A 9389-nucleotide genomic window follows, 5' to 3' on the forward strand; every position below is an offset into this window, starting at 1 on the left:
AATTGATTAAATCGGGTCTAAACCCGAAAACAATATGGGTTATTCTATTAGTTTAGGATGAATGGATTTTTGAATAGTTGATTATTAAATATTAATAGAAAGGAACCATTCGGATTTGGATCTTGGGTTGAATATACAACAAACCAATAAACCCAATTGGTATAACTGGTTAGAAACGAAGGTTCGAATCTGGATAAAGTCAAAATCAGGATTAAAAACACGAACCACGCTTTGAACAACACGACTCGTGGTCACCTTTTGGTCAACCAAAAGACAAAATTCTGTAAGAACTGACAAACAACAGAAGCACGGTACCGTGCTTTTGAAAGCACGTCGTCGTGCTTTGCTCTCTGTTCCTGCGTAATAATATTTTTTGTTGAATTTTGACTAATTTGGATACAAATTGCAGACGGCCGAGTATGATGATGATGTTCATGCATTTTTATTCTTCCCCGGGCGTGATACGAGATATAGAAGGGCCCAGGCAAGATTGGCCTACCTTAACCGAAGACATCCAGAAGCCAACTTCTATGCGTGCAAAGACAAGTTGAAACAAGTCAACCAATGGAACCGCTACAAGAACATTGTGAAAGGACCATGGAGACGGGTTCTGGGTCAAAGGGCAGAAGTTATAACTGAACTTACAAAGGAATTTTTAGCTTCTTTCCAAATAAAAACCAAGAACCCGGATATGTGGGATAAGGATTCCATTGAATTCAAATGCAGAGGTATATGGCACACGACTTCTTTCACTCAACTCGGTATCGATCTGGGAATATACACGGAAGCGGAAACCGACAGGGAAATCTGGTTTGAAGCAAAGACAACCTTTACAGACGAAGACGGTGATGATAATGCTGAGCCCGGGAACACACGGTTGCAGGCATGGGAGCAACTGAGCTACAGAACAGAAGAATATAATGCAAGCATTTCGAAAAGCACGGCACTACGGGACCCACTTATGAGATACATTCACCGCCTACTCAGTCACACTGTCACTGCTAGAGGTCAAAGTGAAGGGGTTGTTAACTTAAGGGATCTGCGGGCACTTTATTGCATGAAGAACAGCGTACCATGCAACATCACGTTTTTATTCTGCAAGCTGTTCACAACAAATGCAAATGCAGGAGGAAACACACCTATCTTTGGCGGGTCGTGGATCTACAACCTCTATGAAGCTTATGGTGTAGACAGGGAAGGTACCCGAAGCCAGATTCGATTGCTCTAACCATTGATTATTGTATTAGCATGCAGACGGTTCAGCAAATAGGTCAAAACCCGGATGTTTGGAGGTTTTGTGACAAGTATAACCCGGTTTGGGACCCCGAACACCCTGTAGAGATGATGCTCCTGGATGTGCTTGAGAGAAGAGGATCACCTCCTAGACAGTATCGTCGCCGCACCTACCATCTTCATCAGGGGCCGGCCCCAGTTCATCACATGATAGCCGATATTCTTTCGAGGGCCTATACGGCCTAATTGATCAGTTCTCAGCCAACACCACCGCTTCGTTTAACAAGATCAGGGAACAGATGGCTGCCTCCGATGCACAGAGGGCAGCTGAATATACAGAGACGAGGCGAGAGATTGATCGGTTGGGCTATCGCATGGGCAGACAGTGGGGACCGTTTGACCCGGACATGGGTAACTGATGAGTCGCGGAACTGACAGATTGGGTACGGGCATGGGCATGGTTTGGTAGTCGTTTCATGACACTTTTATTATTACTATTATGTATCTTTAAACAATTTACTTTCTGTTGTTTGTTTGTTTGTGTGGTCGGATATTTTCATGGCCGTGGGTGCCAAGACATTATGGTAGGTACTTATTTAGCCCGTTAGGGCAAGGTATGGATGATTCCATACCCAATTTTCAGGAAATCATGCTTGGTTGTTTGTGGTTGTTTGCAGTTTTATTTTATATAGGTACAAAAACAGGAAAACGAACGATAAACAGGGGACGCTTTGTCAAAATTTCGTTAACCCGTAAGGAAGCACCTCTCCATATTTTACCCACCATACTTAATTTTATCCTTTCATGAATATTTTCACAATGAGTACAATGTGAGATTCAAGTGTGGGGAGGGGAATTATTTGACTAAATTGCTTACTCAAATAATGATAAAAATTCTCTAACCAACAAAAATTTTTAGCAGCAAACAAAGACTATTTTTATAACAAAACCTGAAGATATTCCAAGAAAAAGTTTTTGCAAATAACCAACTATTAATCTACTACAACCAAAAAAGTGAAAAAACAAAAAGAAGTTTTGTAATATTGAGAAGAAATTTATGCAAAATATGCGTTTATACCCAATTCCTCCGTTACTGTGAGATAAACCTCATGCCACATAAATATTTTTTTTTCGGAAGCTTTGAGTGAGTCAATTGTTTCATGTGATTTAGAACTTGTCGCAATTATTCATTTCAAGACCGCACGAAGCGTTGTATAAGGAAGAAGGTAATATTGTCACAATCCCATCAAACCATTCTCCAAATTACAAAAGCCAAAAACATTACAAAACCAAAACCTTAACACCTTTTCCCTCTCACCGGTAAACTACAACACTGGTCTTTTACCGGCAGACCTTAAAGAACTGGAAATGCATTCTTTCGATTTCAATTTCCTTTGCTGCACACATTTTGCAAAACCTAGGTTGCCTTCAGAACTTAGGGAGAGAATCTTTCTCTTTAGCAATGAGGTGAGGAAAAAGTGGCGCCAAGACGAACAAAGGCCACCATTTTGTGAAGTTTCCAAAAGCGCAATGAAAAGAAGAGCAAAAATATACGAGCGATGCTTAGGTTGCGGAAACTAGTCACATGAAGGAAGATGTAGAAAAAGTCAAACTCAGTCTTAGCATGAATATACCAAACTAATGAGGGTGGGGGCTATTAGGCTCAAAGTCGAACGATCCACTAGAGTTGGGAGCGATGTTCAAAACAGGATTGAGGAAGAACTGATCCACATCCTCGATAAAACTGGTCTTGACGACCTGACCTTAAAAGAGTCACTAGGTTTGTTTTAAAAAAAATGATTTTTGGGAAAGAGCTAAGACTCCTGATAATCAGCAGAAGTTGTATTTACCATCCTTACCATCACCATAATAAACCCTTAAAACCCCAAATCCCTACTCAAACAATACCAACTTATATTACCTTCTGACATATGCAACCCTTCACAAAGGTGGAGATTTAAACTTGTTACAAGCTTATTTATCACAGGTTACATGTTGACTAAGAGTGTTCACATACATACATCACAAGTATGATCAGATATAAAACCGAGTGTGAGTGAACATTGTGAGAATGTGACGTTTTCATAAACAAAAGCTCATAAAAACAAAATTAGCTTTTTATTTATCACTACATATATCCTTATAATTCAAGGTTGGTTGTTTGGTTTCCATTCTCTTTGAACTCTTTTTAGGGGATGTTTTAAGATATAATCCGAATTTGCTGTTTTAGAGAATATTTATAAATAGATTGCTTGAGGATAAGCAATGTTCAAGTGTGGGGTTGTTTGATGTACATAAAATTATACATCTTTTTATCATCAAATAAACCCTAAAAACTGCAATTTCTATCCAATAACATAGCACAGAAGGCTACTTATCATAATAAAATACAATTTCAAGTGAAACCAAGCCTCAAACGAAGAAACAAACGAAAAGACGAAGAAAAATAAAAGAAAACATAAGAGAAAGCAAGAAACACGCCCCCATGCTTCAAGAACACGCCCCCATGCTTTTGAACACCAGAAAAGACAAAAACTGGGAACAAAAGCATGGGGTCGTGCCCCTTGCCCACGAGGCCATGGTCGTCTACAAAAAAGACAAAATAAATTTGGCACATGTCATAAAAGAACACGGGGGCGTGCCCATCATGGGCCCGGGGCCGTGCTTCTCACTCCAGACAGCCTATAAATAGTAGCTCATGTTGCTTTTGTGTGCCTTAAAAAGAATTCTATCCGGTTTTCACTTATAAAAACACCCACTAACACTTATATTGAAGATCTAGTGAAGAGTTTGAAGGTTTGGAGGTCATCATCATCAACCATCATCGTCATCATCCATCATCATCATCATTAAGAAGGAAGATTCATCCACATTTTGTTAGCTTGTTCTAGTTTAATTATATGTTTGTTATTATCGTCCATCCTAATGTTAATCACTATGCTCATTATGAGCTAAACTCCAATTACCATCTAAAATGTATGAAGAAGCTTTGTTTTACTTGATGATCATATAAAACATGTGGTTTAGTCTAGTAAGGTACATGGTTATCTTGCAATTATCTTTTGATAAGAAATGTTTCAACATCTTAAATTACTAATTCAAAGTTGGTGATTGTCAATCCCATTGACAATCATTCATGATCGATTCATGTTCTTGAAAGATAGAAACACTTTGATAACTTATCAAAACATGGATCCTTATATTGTACTTAGAAATGATGAGATATAAGTTATGATCTATTTCTCTAAGCATTGGTAATCCGAAAATGGCATTGCTAACGCAATTGCTTAGGATATCATGCTAGTTAAAGAAATCATATGTTAATTGAATGTGTAATTATAACCTACTTTAATCAACCAAGAGGAGGTTATGTGATGAACTATAACCACCCGAAGTTGTTAGAATTGGTATTTGAGAAATCGAAGTCAATCCTAATCTTTCTACCTTACGAAACTACTTGCCAACTTAAATTGACATTCTCGTGGTAGCGTGACATTAGGAAAGGGTCGACTTTAAAATGCGCACGCTAGTTGCTTATATGTTAAAGATGCTAACTTAAGGCTTAAGGAGCTATCTATCATATATTATTACGGCAAGTTTACCACATGTCTACATATCAATCATCAATGATAAAAGAGAGTGGATTCTTGATCTTAGATGGTAACCTTCACATAATTGAACAACTTGTTTAGAAATTCTCATCTTGGACACCAATATATTACATATAAGTATTTATATTTTATAAAAAGTTTAAAATTCAACCCCAAAATGATTAAAACCTCCGATTAAAGTAAAACAATGAATTATTATTAGAAACATTTGTGTCCACGTATCAATACTTGGTTCTTACCAATACTATTCTACATATACGATAGGTACACTTGCCTATTTTGTGTATGTTTAGTCTTTATAGAAATCACTTTTATAAATTTAAAACACGATCTTGTGCAAAGGCTAAATATCCAATCCATTACATTTTACAAGCTACAAGCAGCACACATCATTGCTCGACAGAATACTTCTCGCAGATCAGAATGAAATTAGCATATTTGGTTAAACGATCGATGAACACCCAAATACTATCGTTTCCTTTTTGGGTGTTGGGTAGTTTAGTGATAAAGTCCATAGAATTGTCTTCCCATTTCCAAACGGGAATCGGTGGTTGCTCGAGTAGACCAAAAGGTCTTTGATGTTTGGCTTTGACTTTTGAGCAAGTAAGACATTTAGGTACATACAATGCTATGTCCTTTTTCATACCCGGCCACCAAAAGGTAGCACGAAGATCGAAATACATTTTATCTGCACCGGGATGAACGGAATATCGGGACTTGTGAGCTTTGTCGAGTATACAAGTAGCAGGTCATCGCGATCGAGAATCCACAAACAATTGAGAAAATACAAAAGACCATCGGGTTTAGTCTCGAGTTGAAGTTTGGCTCCACATGACATTTCTTTGTACATGTTACCTTCTTCAACAGAGATACGCTAAGCTTGAAAGATACGGATTTGAAGATTAGTTTGAACAACAACGCTTAAAAGCATAACGGATTTGACACTAACCTTTCAACTTATTGTGTCGGCGACAACATTTGCTTTACCGGGATGGTAGCGAATCTCGCAATCGTAATTACTAAGTAATTCGGCCCATCTCTGTTGTCCGTAAAGGTAATGTCTCAAGAATTTTAGAGCATAAAGGACGGCACCAAGTTTGAGATCATGAGTCGTATAATTCTTCACGTTGACCTTAAGTTTCCTTGATGCGTAAGCGATGACTTGACCTCGTTGCATGAGAACACAACCGAGACCTTGTTGAGATGCATCGGAAAATTCAACAAAATCGTTGTTTCCATCGGGAAGGGTTAGAACGGCAGCATTTCAACGCATGTCCTTGAGAGTAAGAAAGGCTTCTTCTTGTTTTGATCCCCAATCGAATGGTTTTCCTTTATGAGTGAGGGAGGTGAGGGGTAAAGAGATTTTGGAAACGTTTCGAATGAATCGCCGATAATATCCGGCCAAACTGAGGAAGGATCAAATTTTCGTGGGAGTCGTTAGAGTTTTCCAATCCTTAACGGCCTCAATTTTAGCGGGATCAACATGAATACCTTTGTCGTTTACGATATGTCCCAAAAAATAAACTTACGCTAGCCAAAATTCACACTTGGAGAATTTGGCGTAGATTCGTTCGTTTCTAAGGAGCTCGAGAATGGAACACAAGTGATGCTCATGTTCGGATTTGGTCTTGGAAAAGATAAGGATGTCATCAATAAAGACAATAACGAATTTATCAAGGAATGGTTTGCAAAGGCGGTTCATGAGATCCATAAACACCGCGGGTGCATTGGTTAACCCTAAGGGTATGACCAAAAATTCAAAATGTCCATATCGAGTACGGAAAACAGTTTTTGGAATGTCTTCTTCGTGAACACGCAAGTGATGATAACCCGATCTAAGATTAATTTTTGAGAAACAAGTTGCGCCTTCAAGTTGGTCGAAGAGATCATCAATTCGTGGCAAAGGATATCGATTTTTAATAGTGAGTTTGTTAAGTTCTCGATAATCGATGCACATGAGAAATGAACCATCTTTCTTTTTCACGAAGAGGATGGGAGCGCCCCAAACAGAAGAGCTCGGACGAATGAGGCCTTTAACGGAAAGTTCTTTGAGTTGGTTTGAAAATTCTTACATATCCAACGAGGATAAACGATAAGGAGCCTTGGCCACGATCATTGCGTCGGGCACAAGATCGATTCGAAATTCAACCGGACGAACGGGTGGAAGACCGGTGACATCATTGGGAAAGATGTCGAGGAAATCACAAACAATGGAGATATCTTGGATTTTTCTTTCCTTTTTGTCTTTTACCACCGCATGAGCTAGGAACGGGACATACTTTTGGCGTAAGTATTTTTGTGCGATTGGGAGCACGACATGAGATTTAGCCTTCTAAAAGTTGTTTTGCCGAAGACTTTGAGAACTTTACCGTTGACGAGTGGAATTCGAATGAATTTATAGAAACAAACGACTTCGGCACGGTGCAAAGATAACCAATCCATGCCTACTATGATATCGAAACTTCCCATTTGCATCGGGATGAGATCGATGGAGAATTTATGGTTAGAGAGAATGAGAGTACAATCGCGGACGACAGAGTTGATGGTGATGGAATTTCCATTGGCGACTTCGACGGAAAACGGTCGAGAAAGCTTGGTTCGAGACATGGCAAGTGTATACTTAAATTTCAAAGAAATAAAACTTCTATCGGAACCCGTATCAAATAAAATAGAAGCCAAATATTGGTTCACTATAAACATACCATTCACAACATCGTTTGCCACTTGAGCTTAATTAGCATTCATCATAAAGACTCCTTGATTACTGGGGTTTCATTGAGATACTTGAGGGGGAGGTGGAGGTGGTGCTTGGATGGCTTTCATGGGTTGGATGAGTGGTGCATTTAGATGGGGAAGTTGAGTATGGTAGGTTTGAACTTGGTAGGCCTGGGTTTGATAGTAGGGCATGGCTAAGGTTAGGGCATGGTTAGCATAAGCAAGGCGAGGGCAATTGTTGTGGAAATGATTGGGATCGTCACAGTTAAAGCAAGCTCGGGGTTGTTGAGGAGGGTTTTGTGGGTATGGTGCAAAACGGTTTTCGGAATTTTAGGGAGTGGTTCTTGGTTGATTGGGTTGGACACGTTGTGTGGATTGACATGTGGTGTTTAGATGACCAAAACGGTTGCAAAGAGTGCAATGGCGACAAGGCAAGTGAGATGGGTGGTGAAGTTCACAATTGTTGCATAGTGGGAAGGTACCAGTATAGGGTTTTCGATTTTGTGGGGGAGCTTAGGGTTGTTGTTAAGGTTGTGGTTGGGTAACGACATAGTTTCGGTAATTGGTTTTGGGTTTCTTTTTTTTGTTGTGGCGAGAAGAGTTTGAGTAGTTGATGGCTTGAGGTGGTGGGTCAACTTTGGCTTGTGGTGCGGTTTCGGTTTTACTTGTATCACTTTTCTTCTTGAGGGTTAGGGTATCCGCTTTGACATGGTTCACGGATAGCGCACCGGCTAGAGTAATAATGTCCTCATGGTTTGCGGGTTTGCTACTCATTAATGAGTCCCAGATTTGCATGGGTAAACCCCTGATGTATTTGTCAAGTTCTCGTTCCGATGGGGTAACCAAATGACGGACGAGGATGATCAATTCATGAAAATGGAGCGAGTAGGTGGTGTTATCAACATTTTCTTGTTTCAAGTTCCAGAATTCCTCTTCAAGCTTTTGGAGCTCGTGTTTGGGACATAACTTTTTTCATCATGAGTTCTTTGAGTTCGGACCATGGGAGCGCCATAGCCATTTCTGTCCCTTGAAGGTGCATAACACTACACCATGTAAGAGCAGTTTTCTTAAACATGCTCGAAGCGAAATTTTCTTTTTCGCATCGGGGCACTCGCTATGTCGAAACACACTCTCAATCTTTTCAAACCATTGCAACAAGGTAGTCGCACAGTTTGTACCAACGAACTCGGTTGGGTTAGCACTGGTAAATTGTTTATAGGAGTAGGATGCGGGTTTGGGTTCAACGGGTGCAACAACGGGTGGAGTTTGAGTAGCTTGCATATCGGTTAAAAGTTCGGGAATCACCGCGGCCATTTGTTTGACGATGAAAGCAGCCATGCGTTGGTTGGAGTTCTTGCGCCGTTGGCGTCTTAGTGGAGGCATTCTATACATAATAAAGAAATGAAATAAATTTGAGGTAAATAGAAATGAATATGAGGGTGTATAAAAATATAATAAAATTTTAAGTTTGATTGTGAATTCCTAGAGTTAGTGAGGAGGAGATGTTAGTGTTAAAAAAAATATAAAACTTTGTCCATAAATAACAATCTGTAAACAAAACGTAAATGATTTTGAGAGGTTGTAGCTTGAAACTTTTGAGATTTTGAGGTTTGTAGAGTCGGAAAGTCGTACATGAACCACCATGCTTTGATATTCTGACACTAAAATATTTTTACAAAATACCATGTTGGAGTCTAAACATGTGCACATATCACCACGTCTTTTTCATGTTTTCGACTCAAATAGCGATAACGATAAAATAATAAATCGGGATATAACGTCATGTCAAAACACTAGTCCACGTATCACCGTGTCTCTATTGTTTGAACA

The sequence above is a fragment of the Bidens hawaiensis genome, unplaced genomic scaffold (assembly GCF_021521415.1).
Source record: "Bidens hawaiensis isolate Kalapana, Puna unplaced genomic scaffold, B.hawaiensis_p1.1 tig00029632_1, whole genome shotgun sequence".
NCBI lineage: Eukaryota > Viridiplantae > Streptophyta > Magnoliopsida > Asterales > Asteraceae > Bidens > Bidens hawaiensis.